This window comes from Urocampus carinirostris, chromosome 1, assembly GCF_059441175.1.
Source record: "Urocampus carinirostris isolate Australia breed hairy pipefish chromosome 1, RoL_Ucar_1.0, whole genome shotgun sequence".
Classification (NCBI taxonomy): domain Eukaryota; kingdom Metazoa; phylum Chordata; class Actinopteri; order Syngnathiformes; family Syngnathidae; genus Urocampus; species Urocampus carinirostris.
In genome coordinates this window covers 18,774,896-18,794,341 of record NC_142349.1, presented here as the reverse complement: position 1 = coordinate 18,794,341, position 19,446 = coordinate 18,774,896, and the positions used below count along the sequence as shown (strand labels likewise).

At 39.2% G+C, this 19,446-nt stretch overlaps 1 pseudogene; it reads left to right on the top strand.

Annotated features, from left to right (window-relative positions):
* Positions 1–19,043: 19,043 nt before the first annotated feature.
* On the top strand, positions 19,044–19,193 carry LOC148373817 (U2 spliceosomal RNA; annotated as a pseudogene).
* The last annotated feature ends 253 nt before the right edge of the window (positions 19,194–19,446 follow it).

The window sequence follows — 19,446 nt, the reverse complement described above, 5'->3', positions numbered from 1 at the left end:
TATTTACACAGTACAGTTTTGTTGTATATCTATACTATATTGTTTCTGTAGTATTGTAGTATTTTTTTGTGATACATCTGTAGTAGTATTTTTGTCTTAAAGAATTACCCATTATTATTATTATTATGGTTTGTTTGCATTAGTTTTTTAGGTTTTTGTATTTCAGTGGTTTGTATGTTTGGGTGCTTGAATCTTCATGAATGTTGAGTATATTGTATAATTGCGAATATTGCATATCAAGAATTTTTATTGTGTATTTTTTTCTTTGCAGTGGGAAAAATAACAAAACCATTGGACTTCTGTGTCATGGTTTTTCCATAACTGTCTGTTATGTTGAAATGATTTTGTCTATCAATATATATATTTTTTTTAAATAAATAAATAAATAAATAAAGAATTACTGTACTGATGTTCGAAAAAGCCGATCCGCGCAGGAAATGCAACCATAACAGCGGTAACAACAAAAAATGCAAATGTGAAATTCAATAATAATGGCATAAATTAGGTCACTTTTTTTGTATACACCTGAACATTATGACATCAAAACTAAAAGCACACATAGGAAATGTTCCCTTGCTTCAAAAAATGGATGTTTCTTGTGAGGGTGAGAAGATTGATCACAATATCGAGAGTATCGATACTTAATGACTACATGGACCGATACTATTGTCATGGGATTGATGCTGCATTCCTATTTTGAAAAAAAAAAAAAAAAAAACAATAACAATGCTGTTATTGTGTCGTGAGTTTATACATACATTTGTGTTTACATTTCATTTGCACTACTTTATTTCGTAAATAGATAGATAGCTAGATAGATAGATAGCTAGATAGATAGCTAGATAGATAGCTAGATAGATAGCTAGATAGATAGCTAGATAGCTAGATAGATAGATAGATAGATAGATAGATAGATAGATAGATAGATAGATAGATAGATAGATAGATAGATAGATAGATAGATAGATAGATAGATAGATAGATAGATGGATGGATGGATGGATGGATGGATGGATGGATGGATGGATGGATGGATGGATGGATGGATGGATGGATGGATGGATGGATAGATAGATAGATAGATAGATAGATAGATAGATAGATAGATAGATAGATAGATAGATAGATAGATAGATAGATAGATAGATAGATAGATAGATAGATAGATAGATAGATAGATAGATAGATAGATAAATAGATAGATAGATAGATAGATAGATAGATACTTTATTCATCCCCGCAGGGAAATTCACATTTCCAGCAGCATCCCTTCGCTGAGAACAATACAATAATAAGGCAAAAGGAATACAATATACAAATACCCAATGTGACGTGCTAATTCCCACTGTAGCGTGTTGTATAGAGTATTTGAATAGTGCTACATAAAATACATACTGCAATAAAAGTGCGGTAATATGCAATGTAGGGGGTGTGGTTTAATGTGGGCCTTTACTCCGCCGGGTTGAGTTAAAGAGCCTCATGGCATGAGGAAGAAAAGATCTCTTCAGTCTGTCCGTGGTACAAGACAGTGACAGCAGTCTGTCGCTGAAGCTGCTCTTCTGTCTGGATATATAATGCTGTGTAGTGGATGTGATGAGTTGTCCATGATTGACTGCAGCTTTTTCAGTGCCCGTCTCTCAGCTACTGTTGTCAGGCTGTCGAGCTCTGTGCCCACAACAGAGCTCGCTTTCCTCGCCAGTTTATTGAGACGAGAGGCATCCTTCTTCTTGACGCTGCCTCCCCAACACGCTGCCGCATAGAAGAGGGCGCTTGCCACAACTGTCTCATAGAATATTTTCAGGAGCTTTTTGCAGATGTTGAAGGACGCCAGCCTTCTGAGGAAGTAAAGTCGGCTTTGACCTTTCCTACATAGAGCTTCTGTGTTGGCAGTCCAGTCCAGTTTGTTGTCCAGCTGCACACCCAGGTATTTGTAGGTCTCCTTCACCTTCTCCTTTGATGGTTACAGTAACCGGGTGAGTTTTAGTTCTCCTGAAGTCCACCACCATCTCCCTGGTCTTGGTGGTGTTCAGGTGCAGGTGGTTTGCATCGCTCCATTGGACAAAGTCCTGAATCAGTTTCCTGTACTCCTCCTCCTGCCCACTTCTGATACATCCCACAATGGCAGTGTCATCAGCAAACTTTTGCACATGGCAGGGCTCAGAGTTGTACTGAGAGTCCGATGTATACAGTGAATAGGAACGGAGAGAGCACGGTCCCCTGCGGAGATCCTGTGCTGCTAACCACAGTGTCCGATGTACAGCCCCCCTGTTTCACAAACTGGGGTCTGCCTGTCAGATAGTCCGTAATCCATTCTACAAGGTGTGAGCTAACTCCCATGTCTGTCAGTTTCCTACTCAGTAGCAGAGGCTGTAAGGTATTGAAGGCACTGGAGAAGTCCAAAAATGTAATCCTCACAACCCCCTTAGCCCTGTCCAGGTGAGAGAGGGATCGGTGTAGCATGTAGATTATAGCATCCTCCACTCCCACCTTCTCCTGGTAAGCAAATTGCAGAGGGTTGATGTCGTGACGGACCTGTAGCCTCAGGTGGTGCAGCAGCAACCGCTCCATGGTTTTCATCACATGTGATGTCAGGGCGACCGGCCTGAAGTCATTGAGTTGCTCAGGTCTTGATTTCTTTGGGACTGGGATGATGCAGGATGTTTTCCACAGCTGAGGGACCCTCCCCTGTTCAAGGCTCAGGTTGAAGATGCGCTGTAGAGGGTCTTCCAGCTCCAACGCACAGGCCTTCAGCTGTCGGGGGGATACTCCATCTGGACCAGCTGCCTTGCTGGTTCGCAGCCTCCTTAGCTCTCCACACACCTGGGCTGCAGTTATCTTGAGTGGGGGGGTGTCCTCCGTGCTAGTGTCCAGACGGGGAGGGATAGCTGCAGTACTCTGGGGTGAGGGTGAGTTGGGGTGGTCAAACCTGTTGAAAAAGTTGTTTAACTGGTTAACCCTCCCCACATCTACGTCCACGGCCACACCTCGCTTGGTGCTGCAGCCGGTGATGGTCTTCATCCCTTCCCACACCTCCTTTATGCTGTTGTTCTGCAGCTTTTTCTCAAATTTCCTCCTGTACTGCTCCTTCCCTTCCCGGAGCTGGACTCTGAGCTCCCTCTGTACTCGTTTGAGCTCCTGCTGATCACCATCTTTAAAGGCCCTCATTTTTCTGTACAAAAGGCACTTGATGTCGCTCGTGATCCAGGGCTTGTTGTTGGCATAGCAGCGTACAGTTTTTATAGGAACAACATTGTCCATACAGAAGTTAATGTAGTCAGTGGTGCAGTTTGCCACCTCTTCAATGTCCCCACTGCTGGACCCTAGCAGGACATCCCAGTCCGTACGTCCAAAGCAGTCTCTCAGAGCCTGCTCTGCCTCAGTAGACAATTTCCTGAATGAGCGTGTGGTTGTTGGTAGCCTCCTCACTTTTGGTTTGTAATGAGGTTTAAGCAGAATGAGGTTGTGGTCTCCTTTCCCAAGGGCAGGCAGTGGCGTAGCACTGTATGCATCCTTGATGTTCGCATACAGAAGGTCAATAGTCCTATTTCCCCTGCTCTTGCAGTCCACATACTGGACGAAAGAGGGCAGTGTTGTATCAAGAGTCACGTGATTGAAGTCCACAGAGATTAACATGGTGGCCTCCGGGTGTTGTGTTTGTAGCTTAGCCACAGCGGAGTGGATGACGTCACACGCTACTTCCGCATCAGCGCGCGGTGGGATGTAAACAATAAAAGCAATGGCGTGTCCAAACTCTCTGGGCAAGTAATAGGGACGCAGACTTACGGCCAAAAGTTCAACATCACGGCAGCAGATAGAAATCTTTGTGTTTACATGCCCGGGGTTACACCACCTCGTGTTCGCGTAGATGGCAAGTCCGCCTCCTTTGCGCTTCCCGCAGGCTTTTGTGTCTCTGTCTGCTCTCACAGCACAGAAGCCAGTTAGCTCAACGTTAGCCTCCGGGATGCTAGACGTGAGCCACATTTCCGTAAAGCAAAGCAAGCTGCACTCCCCGTATGCTTCTTTCACAAGAACAGCCAGTTCGTCCCCATTATTATGGACGGTACCGATGGCTTATATCGCCACTTCGCTGCTAGCCTTTAGCCTTTACCTTAGCACCGATAGGGCCGCCTCACCTCGTCAGGTAAAAGGGGGACGACGCCGGCTCCAGAATTCTTCAGGTAGAGGAGTTGATTCCTGGAATAAACGCATTTTTGTGCGTTATAACCCATATCCATAGGATAGAAAGTAATCCAAAGTGCTGCAAGGCAAGGCAAGGCAAACACTGAAGATATAAGCAAATACAAAACAATAAATCACAAAAGTAGCGAGAATAACACGGAAGATCGCTGGAGTGGCTGCCATTCGCGGGGCATACTCAAATAGAAGGTGGAAAAGCACAAGTTCTTGTATACCCCCCAACTCAGTCATGTTTTCATGGGGGAGTGGAAGAGCATTCTAGTGGCAATTTGTGATGCTCTGGATAAATCTTTGGCTAGGAGGATTAAAGTGGTTCTGCAAAATCATGGTAGCACAAAATATTGAACTTAAGGAACTTTAACTTAAGGGTGTACTCACTTTTGTTACCAGTGGTTTAGCTACTAATGACTTTATTTTGAGCTTTTTTAGGTTTACACAGACTAACTTTTATTGTTTCAAAGTGATGTTTGTTCAGTTTTGTTCTTTAAACATTAACGTGAAATCTCTGCCGAAATGTGAAGGGTGTACTCACTTTTGTGACATACCGTACATTGTAAAACATGTTCACTGCAAATCCTGGAATACATTAAGGGCTGCCACTAGTCCCTCAGTTTGATAACAGATAAACATCAGCATCTTCTTCTTTCATCAAAAGGGGTATGATAAAACCAGGTTTGGGTAGGGTTACTTTAACTTGATTACTTTCAATTACTTTTGGATTACTCCAATACCAAATATGCTAATAAAAGACAAAAGAAACTAAATATGAATAAAATGACTAAATTTTGTTCAGGCTTGCGGAATAACGGAATACATGGAACGGCAAAAATGATGTTGGCAAGCTGTTTGGATTTATTTTCATTTTGTTTCTGTCGCATTTTATGTTAGTTTTGCCGGAGATCAAAGAGATCAAACACAGGAGAGAAAGCTTACCGAGTGTTGTGAGTCATAATTTTATTCATATTTAGTTTCTTTTGTCTTTTATTAGCATATTTGGTATTGGAGTAATCCAAAAGTAATTGAAAGTAATCAAGTTAAAGTAACCCTACCCAACCCTGGGTAAAACTCCAAATAGGGCTTAAAACCTTGTCGGTTCACACAGCCTACCGCACAGCAATAATTCCTTATTATAAAAAGTCATGGTTATAATCCTCTGTCGTCATTATTCTTTCAATTTAAAGGCTCATTCAAGTGCTGTCCACTAGGGTGCTTCTTGCCCTCCATCATGGCTTTTCCTTCTGCCAGGAAAGGCAATGTGACAGCACGTGCAAAGGGTCAATAGTCAGCAATGTGTGTTTGGTGTTAATTCAATATCGTTCAGTCATTAACAGTTTTTAAACCCCTTCTCTTGGGTTTTTCATTTGGAGCATAATCCAAAAATACCACTGTATTTTAGAATTTATTTTTTTAGTATTCAGCACATTGTTCCATTTCCAACAAGTACCTTTTTCCTCAAAGTAAATGACTCTGGTGATCTGGTCACTCAACCAATCCATCTATTTATCTATCTATCTTGTTCATTGTAAGGTAGACCAGTTCCCCAAATGGGCATTACCAAAAAAAAAGAAATACAAAAAATTGCCAATCTTCTTTACCGATGTGTATAGGTTGTGCAGCAACCAAGCTGAAAGTAAGATTTATAGCAGTTATCTAGACGAAAGCGTCTTTAGGTGCCTTTACCTGACTTCAAGAGTTGCCAATGTGAAATCGCCTCTGGGAAAAATTGTTGGTGTTTTTCCTGACAATTTAATTTTCAAACTTTGAAGAACAAAAAAACCACACACCCGCACCCAATGAAAAACTCGACTACGTCTTTTCTGTCGGTTTCGGAGTTGCTTAGTGCCAGTGAAACTGCAAAAGCAGGAGAATATGTTCAATTAAAGCTGATTCAAACAGCTTGTGGTTAAACAGAACAAAAATAGTTTAGACTGTCAAGAAGATTCATTATTTTCCTTCGTGTTTTGTAGCACGCTGCAGTCATTGTGTGTGTTGGCTTTCTGTCATTAACACCTCTCCAGGAAACTTTCTGTCTCATTAATCTTCTTACCTCGTTTTCTCATTTTGACAAATGTTCTTTGTATATCATTGAAGACCGACTGGTACATTTTTAAGATTAGTTCATTATTTGAACAATGAGAATTCACACTGAGATAAGTCTTTATGTTTGATCAAAAAGGTTAAAACTTTTTATAAAAGTGATTTCTGAGCAAATACGAGTCTTAGCCAACGCTAATTAAAGTCAAATAAAATATTCAATTGAAGAGGTTGTCCATTATTACTGAAATAAGACATTGGCATGAACATTGAACAATATATTTATCATTACTGGCTAACTCATCGTGTTTGTTAGTATTATAAAAACACAATGGCATATTTGTAAAGACTGGAGGAACAGAGAAATCTTGTTCAGGCATCCAAAGTTCAGGAGCCGGTAGCAATATCGCAAAGATTCAACAAAATATGAAGATAAATATTACTTTTTGTCATCGTAAAAAAGTGTCACATTATCTTGTTTTGTCACATTTGTCACTCATTTTTGAAGTTTTGCAGTAGTGGGCCATGAGAAATGAAATGAAATGAAATTATCTGCATTTATATAGCGCTTTTCAAGTCAAGACTTCCCAAAGCGCTTTACAGTGTGCTTCACATTTCCCAATAGCGGCCGTGCAGCCATGTAAGGCGCTAACCTGCATATTGGGGGCATTATGGGTTCAGTGTCTTACCCAAGAACACTTCGACATGTAGCACAGAGAAGCCGGGATTCGAATTGCGATCTTTTGATCCCAAGATGAGCGCTCTACCTCCTGAGCCACTGCCTCCCCTTACCCTGAGAGCCTGCAATACCTTCTCTGCCTGCCTAAAAAAATGTAATGTAATGGTAAATATATTTTTTCCATCAGTACTTATAAAATAATTCACTTTTTTTTGTAAGCTTCCTTTCATGGCTTCTCCCTGGTTGCGCTGCTTCCAAATGTGAGCATTTATATTCAAGCATTTAACCAGTCACATTTCTGCCATTAGTTGTTGCTAAGCTCAGAAATCGACCTGGAAGCGTTCACAAAAATCCTGAGGCATAATATCACATAATTGAGAAAGCTGTTGGTTTAGCCAATCAGGTTCGGAATCGGCTTCTGAGAGCCCAAATGGTGGAATGTAGGCCAAAAATGTCAATCATTATGTTCGTGTTGGGACCAGCCTCTCTCTCGCTGACCTTTTTGTGGTCTGTTTATACAGTCCCGTTTACATTTATTTCGTTATAAAAGCCAGGCCTTATATGTCGCCCCACGCTTCCCCCTCTTAAGCATTCCGCTTGCCGCCGCCGTCAGACCCACAAAATCGGATGCGCGGTTGAGTCTACTCCACTCGAGTCCTCACAAATAAAATAGCAAAGTTCACTTCTGCCACTGTTTTTTCATGAATAAAAATGGTGATTAAGCCCAATAGAGAAGAAAAATGTGTTGGTGAAAGACCCTATGCCACACGAGAGGAAATTAAATCGACTTTTCCCAAATTAATTGAATTACGTATTTGGCTTTTCAGTGTGATCCCAATTTTATTGTGGCCATAGTTGGGAGTGGGCGGTGAGGGAGATTATGTATAAGGGGAGTCTGGTGTCAAACGTTTAATCTTGCTGGAGAAACCCTTTGAACAACTTGTGTTTAATGAAGTAGCATAATCCTCTAAAATCACATAATCCTTTATTTGTCCCACTGAGGGGGAAATTACTTTTAATAATAAAACACATTCTTTGACTTTATAATTCAGTTTGGACAAGATAATGGCAACAACTGTGGCTGATCCATCTTTATCATTTGAGAGTTGTCCCTTCGAGGTTCCACTATTCAAAAAAATAAATAAAAATCAATGTGTTACCACGGTGACAATCTATGTAACTTCACTGTCTCATCATCCGTTCAACATATATTGTTTTTGTCCCCTCCCCTCATACATGATCCTTTGAGCTTCTTGGTCTCCATTCAACATGTATGCTTAGGGTTTGGTCTTCCCGGAGACTCATACGTTATCCCCAAAGGTTTTAATTATAAGTGTTGCAGATTGGGGCGTGTTCACTTTAATAGAACAGAGCGATCCCCTGAGTCTTGTTGAAGGGTGCTGCGGAATGGTTTGTACTTTTTCTTTGGCAGTATCAGGGTGATCACTTCATTTTTTTGCCAGCAAATACTGTGTTATACAATTGGCTTTATTTTGATTTTAGAAAGTATAAATGTGTTTCCTCCTGTTTGCAAGGGGTGTTCAGAAATTGGTGCCTTTGGTGCACCGGCTTATTCCATTCGCCTCGGGGGCATCCAAAGAGCCTGAAATGAGTCAAATTTCAGAAGTGTGCTTTAAGTTCAAGATGCATTTTTGAAATAAGGCTTCAAACTATGTGTGGTTGGCCAAGATAAGTAAAACTGTGGGCGATACTTGAATTTTTTTGTATGGATTCAAGTAAATAACTGGCCGTACCGACTGATACCAATCCAATACTGATACTTTTTGCTTCGTGATGTCATTGAAAAATTGACCTCCCTTCCTGAGTTAGTTTTTTGATATTATGACAAACATAGCACAATAATTTTAGACACTGATGTTTTGTTTTCTATCCAAAAACTACAATACAAACTTTAAAAGTGGGGTGTGTGGGTTGAGGTGGCCTTAAATAGTTAGAAGTTGTATCACATTAAAAAGATAATTGCCATTCTTTTCTGTCACATGCCTCATGACAAGGTGTATGCAGTCATTTCTTTTCTTCCACAAATGTCCCTAAAAAGGCTACTTTGTATTCAAGAAATGTCATAAAGTTGAAGTAATGAATGCTAAAAATATTGTATTCAATGCAGAATCCATTCTCTTACCCATTACTGTGCCTGTTTAAACGATCGGCTTTTTGTCATCCTGCTGAAAGTAGAGAATGACTTCAGCATTTGTTCAGCTGTACCGAGGTGACTTCATCATCAATATCCATTACCGGTGATGGAATAGCAAATAAAGTCTCCCCGATTGCCTTCATTTTTCCTTCACCTCCTTCTTAAATATGTCCCACATAATTGTCAGGTAACGTGGAAGTGCCCTGTTTGGAAACTGATGATTGGAGGTCGTGAACGCAAGAGCCGCTGATTCTTGGTTGGTCGTTTACAGACCCAATCATTCCTTCTCTCAGTGCTAGCTTTAGCCTCGGCTGTTCTTGGGACCTCTCTGGTGATTTTCGGTGCCGGTGCCAATGTTCCAATTAAGGAAAACGTGAAACCGGACTATAAGCCGCTATTAATTACATACTGTGTACTATATATATATATATATATATATATATATATATATATATATATATATATATATATATATATATATATTTATACCGTATTTTCCGCACTATAAGGCGCACCCGGTTAAAGGGCGCCCCCCGAAAAAATTGTTTTTGGTCCTATTTTTGACATACATAAGACGCATCGGATTATAAGGCGCTATAATGGGAACGTGGACAAAACAGTCAGATAGTTCAGTCCAACTTATTACCCCCTTAATATTCCCAAAGCTTGCAAAGACGCAAATACGTGTCGAGAACACGTGCGGATGCGGTGTCCGTACGATGTCACTCAAATGCATCGTTCCATCATTCAGAAGGTTAAAGTCTTGGGATTCAAGAAATGCCAACCTTTCCTTAGTTTATATTTTCTTTTTCGCTCGCAACTTTACTGAGCATATGACAATAAACACTTGGAATTGAGTTTAATTTAAAAATAGACACTCTATTCCATCCATTATCTGCACCGCTTATCACAGAAACATCGAGTTCAGTCTGAAACAAGATATATAGCCGGAGTAGCTCACCGAAGTCGTTGTGTTCATAATAATGTGCAGCCGTGGTCCTCTTATATCCGTTAGTGTAGTAAATCCAGGAGAATAAAATATTTACAAATACAATATAGTAAAAAATGCTTTCTGTATGCCGTCAAACTACGTGCTATACACATTCATCTTTTTCGGCCAATTGTAGGCTTTGTTTTGCCATTCAAGCCAATGCCAGCCTGTAAATGATAAAAAGGATGCGCCTCTTGACCTCCGAATAACTTTAGCCAATAGTGATCGATTCAACTGATGATTGACACATCTTTTTTGGCCAATTGCAGGCTTTGCTTTGCCATTCAAGCCAATGCCAGCCTGTAAATGATAAGGATCCGCCCCTTGACCTCCGAATAACTTTAGCCAATAGTGATCGATTAAACTGATGATTGACACATTGGTTAGCCAATGAAACGCCGGTAAATAAATCCCAGCATACACCGCGGACTACTTGGTGTTCAGGGGAAAATCTAGTCGGCGGCTGCTTGCCTTAGTTGCAAGACTTTGCGAATTAATATTGAGCCATAAATAAGGGGCACTGTATTATAAGGCGCATGGTCAGCTTTTGAAAAAAATAAAGGCTTTTAGGTGTGCCTTATAGTGCGGAAAATACGGTATATATATATATATATATATATAAATATATATATAAATACTCAGTTCCAAGAAAAACGGCTTTTTGCAGAAGGATGCATTTTAAGCAGAGTTTTCACTTCGTTGTTTTTTTTCTCATTTGTGGTACCTACAAAACAAGGCTTACCAAAAACACAAAGGCACTTTGCTTGCAAATTAACATTTTATTGCAAAAACAACGAACTTGTGCATGAACAATGCATGAGCTTTGCAAAAACTATTCCCGGTGACTTGATCAAAAGATTTTTGTCACCATGGCGATCGCATTACTGCGGATATGCACAAAACCTCATGTGTGACGACAGCATACACCAGACTAGCACATTCACGCACATAGACCCCCAGTCTCCCACCCCAAACCCACCCACACTGGTGTGTGCTGTCTGCTCACAAGATAAGACAAAGGCAATTCAATGCAAAATCCGCAAAGCAGTGGAACAGTAATAACCGAAGCGTGAATTAGCAAGGTACTGTATCTGTATTGGTGGGGACAAAACAAGGCTTGGGGACATTTTTTTTTTTTTTGGTTTGAACAAATTTATTGACACTAATAACAGAAAAACAATCATGACAATCTCAACAGCAATTAAGCACATTCACAATATTGTATTTCAATATGACTTTTTTAACAGCAAGCACAATGTGAGGTTTGAACAACCCTTCTCGAAAATCTTAATAGCAATCAAGCATATTCACAATTTCATTATATAACATCTTTGTTAGTGTCAATAGATCCGTCCAGGCCAAAGTCGATTATTTTTGGTCTGTGGTTTGAACAAATTTATTGACACTAAAAACAGAAAACAATCATGACAATCTCAACAGCAATTAAGCACATTCACAATATTATATTCCAATATTACGTTTTTAACAGCAAACACAAAGTGAGGTTTGAACAAACCTTCTCGAAAATCTTATTAGCAATCAAGCATATTCACAATTTCATTATATAACATCTTTGTTAGTGTCAATAGATCCGTCCAGGCCAAAGTCGATTGTCCTCGGTCTGAACAAATCCACCGACACCAACAGCAGCAAAACAAACACGACAATCTCAACAGCCATCAAGCATATCCACAATTTTTTTATATCTGACAATATGACGTGACGATATGATGTTTTAACATTTTTTCCTGACATTTTCAACATCAATTAAACAATTTCAGAGTTATTTTCTTTTAACAGTAGTTAACCAGCGTGTAAAAGGCAATACTATTGTGCAAGGGCATAGCTCTGCCATCCCACCCTCCCAAGCAGCATTCTTCCATGCCAGATCTACGCCCTTCATGTATTGTAAAAAGAAAAGAGAAAAAGAAATGCTGAGAAAATGTAAAGGAAAAGTCACCATTTAGTTCACGGGGAAACATTCTGTCAACAACTCAATCTACAACAAAACAGTAATACAAGAAAGAAAATCATACTTTTGAAATCTCATTACAGATAACAGAAATAACCGCAAATTACTTTTCTCCACTTTTGACCTATTAACTAAATTGGAATTTAGAAAGTCTATTTCAGAACCAAAAATGCTCTTTGTGAGGACTTTGTAGGTAGCTTCAAATGTAAAATTTAGTCAAGTCAAGTCATGATTATTTGTATAGCCCTTAATCACAAGAAGTCTCAAAGGGCTGCACAGACTACAGTCTATTGCAAGTTATAGACTATTGTGACACCATCCCCTGATCTAAAACCTACATGAGGGAAAAGAAAAACTCAAAAACCTCAACAATGAGAAAAATGAAACCTTGAGAAGGGACCGCACGTGAGGTAATCCTTCCAGGATGACCAGACTTCAATCAATGTTGTAAAAGCAATTAATACACATGCGCATAATTCTGCAGAACTACTTATTTGCAAAAAAATCCGAGATGCACCTAGGACACTGACTTCCAGAGGCTCCCAAAAGGATCAGAAATCCAGTCAGAAGGAATAGGGGCAAAATCAGTTTACGTCTTTTTGTTTTTTACAATGGAAATGGTATAAAAGCTGGACAATCAATTTTACCTGAAGAAACACTGGAAGGTTTTGCCTTGGTTTGTACAAAGACACCTGGTTGAGTTTGCTCCCAAGACCACCAAACTGATGTTTAGATTTTAATCCCCACATCTCTTCTAAATACATATTATGCATTATTTAAGGAACAGATAGTCAATATAGTCAATTGTTCTCTTCAAACAGATGTCTTCCGCGCCAACTTCAAAACAGAGGTGGTGATCCTCTCTTGCCCGCATGCTGGTTTAAGAGGTAATTTTGTCATTGTAATCCTGTGCAGTCCTTTGAGACATTTTTGTGATTGAGGGCTATATAAAATAAATGTGACTTGACTTGACTTGAAATGTGACTTGATACTACTGGATATTAGTGCTGATTTTGATACAGTAGATAACCACATTTTATTCACTAGACTTGGAAACCAGGTCGACATTTATTTTGCTGTTTTGAATTGGTTTTACTGCTACCTCACAGACAGACATTTTGAGTAAGTATGGATTCACGTTACTCTGAAAACCATTAAATAAAATGTGAGGTTCCTTAAGGTCTAATTTTAGGCTACTTTTTAATCGTTATATGATTCCCTTTTGGGATGTCCCTAGGAGACACAGCGACACTTTCCACGGTTAAGCTGATTCTGAGCAGATGTACATTGCTGTGTCTCCTGGTGACACAAGCCCTATTGATACTCTTTAAAATGTATTTTAGATTTTAAGTCATGGATGGTAGGGAACCAACTACAGCTCAACCAAGACAAAAAAGCAGGCCATGGCAGTCAAAGAGAGAAGCATTTACTAAATTGGAATATTTTAGACCTTCACAATGTATTAAGTATGTACATGTTATTTTTTACCCTAAGCTTAGTTTTATTCCATATATCAAAAATATAACGAAGATTGTTTTTATCATTTGAAGGTTGTAGCCAGAGTTTGTCCATTTCTAATGCAAATTTTTGCATCATTTCTTATAGATGATTTGAATTCTGCGGCTCATTGACGGATTGGTTTTCCGTCTATTTAAGCTCAGTGCTCTCACTCTTCCTTTGTCAGTCCGTCAACGAACCTCTTCCCCGCAAGACGTGGTTTTTGACTCGTTCCTGTTTCCTGTTGGTATTTCCTGTCCGGTTTTGTTCCCGTTTATTTTGTCCTGCTTAATAGCGGTTTCCAGTTTCATTCACGTCTAGTTTGTGCTGTTTAATTTTGATAACCCTGTTTTGATACCAATCCTGTCCGTCCCATTGTTCAATATCGGTTTCCAGTTTCGTTCCCGTCTAGTTTGTCCTGTTTATTTTCGATTTCCTGTTTTGATATCAATCCTGTCTGTCCCATCTGTCCGATATCCGTTCGGGCAATTGGTATCGATCTCATGGGCCTCTGGCTTCCTATCATTCCACGCCAGACTGCTTCCTAATTAGCATGACTCCCCATTTCTCCTAAAATAAAAGGCTTGTGTGAGAAACATCACACATTTGGGTCCTCATCCTGTGCCGGTTGTTGACAATTGTACATTTAATGTTTTTACACAGCGCTGTGCAAATGAATTTCAATTTTTGAAAAAGTGCTATACAACGACATTCTGGTTTGATTTTAAATATGTCATGTTTGAATGTGGGAAACTGCAGCTTGTAGTTCAGAGCCACTTGATTTGTACTCTATAGTTTTACCTTTCCAAGAGTAATAGATGCGACCTGTACAACTGAAGTGACCATTTCAAATGAGAGATCATTTTATGTGGGTCTGCAGCTATGTTTATCTGTGGTTGGTAGTGAAAGTCACATCCCTATTGTTTTTTTTAAATGTACCCATCCACAAACCTACTTGAATTTATGTTTTTGCTCAAAATGTTCCATTGATGCACATCCAAAGACACGTAAAGTGTCAGTAATTGTTACAGAAATGGATAAGAAGCGTTTCTGGAAGCGTTTTGAAAATAATCGGCTCAAAGCTTATTGATTGATGCACGCTTTCCTCTGCGCCCTCCATCTCCCAGAAACCTCAATATTCATTCCGATCCGTGTTTTGACCACACTCCCACCACATTTCAGACATCTCATCCTCTTGAGCTGTTTTCTGAAAGAAATCCTTCTACTATTATGTGCTGGACAAAAAAGCTTGCTGTCTGTTTTTTTTTTTTTTTTTTTTTATGTGCGGGAGTGTAGCAACACAGTAAAAGTGGCAGGCTCTAAAAGCTAATACAATGAGCAGTAAAGCAATAAAAAAAAAAAGTCAAAAGGAAACTTGAAATAAATTTTCTCAGTTTCACGAGGCAGGTGGCACTCCTCCATATTACAACTCAGGTCATTCGATTGTTCATTTAAGACTAGAAAAAGCCCTTTGTGGAAACGAGACTTAGCAATGTAGGTATGAAATGGTTTACTGGCAGAGGACAAGAAGGCACTAAGAAAAAAATGCATCATTGTAAATTTGAGATAATTATCAGTGGCGTACCTGCCAAAACTCAACCTGTTATTTTGCATGTACATTTTTGAAACATGCAAGTAGCTTTTGGGCCCTCAGACTCAAATACTGTAATTAACCTGAACATTACTGTTGATTGATCAATGTGGTAACATCCCGAGAGGATTTGGCTTTTATATCCTGGCCTTTACAGCATAGACTTATAACTCTACATTTCTCTACAGGAGACAATATGAGACTAATAATTAGTTAGCTTGCTTTACATCCGACACTGTTATCAGACTTGAGCGGTAGCCTCAGAGTTGTTGCTCTTCTACCTGCTGAAATCTGTCTCTGGCAGCTTGGGGAATACCTTTGCCTTTGTGGCCCTGCAAAATGTAAGATCATTTTCCTTACAGTACAATAATTAATCCTCTGGGGTCCATGATTCGGAACTGTGCCTGAAAGGACTCCTTTCAGCTCCCTTACTCTGCAATACATTGTCGAATAACCTTTAACAAATACTGTACGTTGTACTGTTTTCCACTTCATGACTTCATGACTATTTGCTCTGATTTCTGAAATACACACAGAAAAAAAGGCTTTTTTTCTCAATACCTTTGGAATCATGCCTTCTAATTTGTGATACAACCTCAAAAGTCTTTTGTATATTTATACCTATAATAGCTGGTGAAGTTTTGCGTGATTGTGTTCTGACTTGGGTCATTCGAACGCTGTCATGTAGGTGGTTGATTCGGTCTTCTATCTGATACTTACATAATTATGTTGGATTCCACATTATTTAACACCAAAAGGATATCCAAATCTGGAACATTGAGCAGTACCGGTACAAAATCAGTTTACAGATCATTTCGCTCTGTTTATGTATATTTTCTTATTTTACTGTATTTTTTGCCCTTTTCAATTTTAACAATTATATGAGCAAAATGATCTGCCATCAGAACACTTTTATTTGGAGGAGGTGGGGGGCAATGTAGATGTTTGGAATATTAACTGAGTATTTGGAATGACTGAATATTTTATATCAAATATACTGTATATAATGTAGTTTTCACTAGTTTTGAGCAGACGCACGTTCCCTTTACCATTTTCCATTTTGCATCGTGGTTATCCGGCACAATTGTTAGATAGATATGGTTGCACAGTACAAATGTATCAGTAAAATACTCGGGTCTCGGCCTAGGTTGAGTGCAGATCAAGCATAGAGGAGCACAGGAGCGAGTTAGGGGAATTGAGGGGGTAAGTATGAGTTGACAGCCAACGTGTGGACAAGGGCTTTGGGTTGGCCTGGTTTTTTCCGAGCGGCTCATTGTTACGGCGAAGAAAAAGTCCCGTGACGACGGCTCAGTGAGATATCTTCCAGGAATCATAAGATTTCAGCAGATCTTTTCTGAGGTTCAAGCAAGAAAATATACGACGTGGCATAAATTTTCTAGGTTGTAGCTTTTGATTGGCATTCGACAATTGAGCTGGGTATGTTTCCAGCGCATTCAGCGGATACACAAGCAATGTTGGGAAAAAAAAACAGCTTATTTTTTTCTGATTTCAAAGCCACATTTCATTTATTGGACATTACAGAGTTCTAAAAAAATCGTGGTAAATTTTGAAAGCACATCACATCTAAAAATCAAAGAGCCATCTCCCTGGAAAGACACACAAACCTGAACAGGTTTCATCAGGCATGTCAAACTCAGTTTGGCTGGGGGGCCTGATCCAGACTTATGTTTGCATTTGGGACGGATAAGTAAAAACTATCAACGTCAAATTTTTAGTTTCATTTTTCAGTAGCCAACATTTGTAGCCTGCCCTACAAATTATAATAAGGGACAAAAAAAATAGTTTCATGTTTGGCATTGAATTTGTTTATTTTGACAGTGGGATAAATGCAGCAAAAAACAAAATTATATATGTATATATATATATATATATATATATATATATATATATATATATATATATATATATATATATATATATATATATATATATATATATATATATATATATATATATATATATATATATATATATATATATATATATATATATATATATATATATATGTATATATATATATATTCCTCCGGGCACTCCGGTTTCCTCCCACATTCCAAAAACATGCATTTCAGGTGAATTGGCCGGTCCAAATTGTCCCTAGGTGTGAATGAGTGAGTGAGTTGTCTGTCCCCGTGTGCCCTGCGATTGGCTGGCAACCAGTTCAGGGTGTCCCCTGCCCCTGCCCAGAGATGGCTGGGATGGGCTCCAGCCCCCCCGCAACCCTAATGAGGATACGCGGTACGGCTGATGAGATGAGATATATATATATATATATATATATATATATATATATATATATATATATATATATATATATATATATATATATATATATATATATATATATATATACATATATATATATATATATATATATATATATATATACACCGTAAATTCCGGACTATAATATTCAGTGAAGCGGCTAATTTATGGAATTTTTCTGACGGCCACCAGCGGCGCAGGTGTTTAAAAGGTAAGATTAAGACCAGTAGAATTAATGCGTCAAGAAAGCCTGCAATCTCTAAACTTTAGCATATGTTTTCTGTAAACTTAAGATTTGTTTCAATGCTGAGAAAGATGCCTTCAATGGCAATAGTTATGAGATGGAAGTTGAAAACGATCTATCGTGATTTACTCATTTACAGAATGCTTTTATTTCACGTGAATGCTTGTTACATTGCGAGCGTGATCCTACTAGCGTGTTGGTACCTTTCAAAGGCACAGTTTGGGATGAAAGTTATATTATTATTATTAAAGCTTTGAAAACTCTCTCGGTGTACCGTCTTTCTTTGTAAAATATGTGTAACCATGTATAATATGTATTTGCAACTGTATATTTTTGTAATGTATTTATTTTAGAGATTTATTCTGTTATGTGTTCTTCGGACGAATAAAAAATAAGAGGCGGATTAAACGCGGCCTGATGGGAAATGTGTTAAAGCTGATTTACCGGTAGATCTGTCTGTTGTCGCAGCGGAAAATAGTGGATATATATTTTTCCCACCCTTAACATTGGAAATATACATTTTTTTTCCTTGGATTACTTTCAACAGGACCTCGACTTTACAAGTCTGCATCATACCTAATTATCATCATCCATTTGTGATGTCAACTGTAGTTCTAGATTTCAATACTATTGCGACGATGGCTGTTGAGATTGTCGTGTTTGTTTTGCTGCTGTTGGTGTCGGTGGATTTGTTCAGACCGAGGACAATCGACTTTGGCCTGGACGGATCTATTGACACTAACAAAGATGTTATATAATGAAATTGTGAATATGCTTGATTGCTAATAAGATTTTCGAGAAGGTTTGTTCAAACCTCACTTTGTGTTTGCTGTTAAAAACGTCATATTGAAATATAATATTGTGAATGTGCTTAATTGCTGTTGAGATTGTCATGATTGTTTTCTGTTTTTAGTGTCAATAAATTTGTTCAAACCGAAAAAAAAAAAAAGACTGATTGTGGTGGATGTTCCGGGAGCGGTGCCTTCGCAATATTCGCAGCAAGGCTTTGAGGCTAGGACCTTAGCTCGGCCTTTTGGCTGTGTCCTGGCACCTTGACTTTGTAGCGTATTATGAACTGACCGATAACGGATAATGGATAAGTAATAAAGAAAATAGAACAATACCCCTTAAAAAATTGCCCCCCCCCTCCCCCCCACGCATCGGCCCGGTATTGCAGTACCTCCGGGAACGGTGCATTCGCAATGATCGCAGCAAGGCTTTAAGGCTAGGACCTTAGCTTGGCCTTTTGGCTGAGAGTAAGTGTCCCGGCTCCTAGGCTTTGTAGCGTATTATGAACTGACCGTTAACTGATAATGGATAATGAATAACGAAGATAGAACAATAACCCTATACCCCCCCCCACACCAGGCTATGATGTGATGCGTAGAATAAGAGCTATCGCTTCTCTGCATTTTGGCGAGCAAGGCATTTGAGGATAGAAGCCATGATCTTTGATTTTTGCAGTCCAGAGATGGAATAGGAGCTTGCTCTGTCCACTCCACGCATCGGCCCGGTATTGCAGTACCTCCGGGAACGGTGCATTCGCAATGATCGCAGCAAGGCTTTAAGGCTAGGACCTTAGCTTGGCCTTTTGGCTGAGAGTAAGTGAACCGGCTCCTAGGCATTGTAGCGATTTATGAACTGACCATATTATGAACTGACCGATAACGGATAATGGATAATGAATAACGAAGATAGAACAATAACCCTTAAACCACCCCCCCCACCCCCACCCCACCCCCCCATGAAATTACATCTGATGAATTTACAGCTTGGCCCGAGTTAAATTTGTGACTGTGT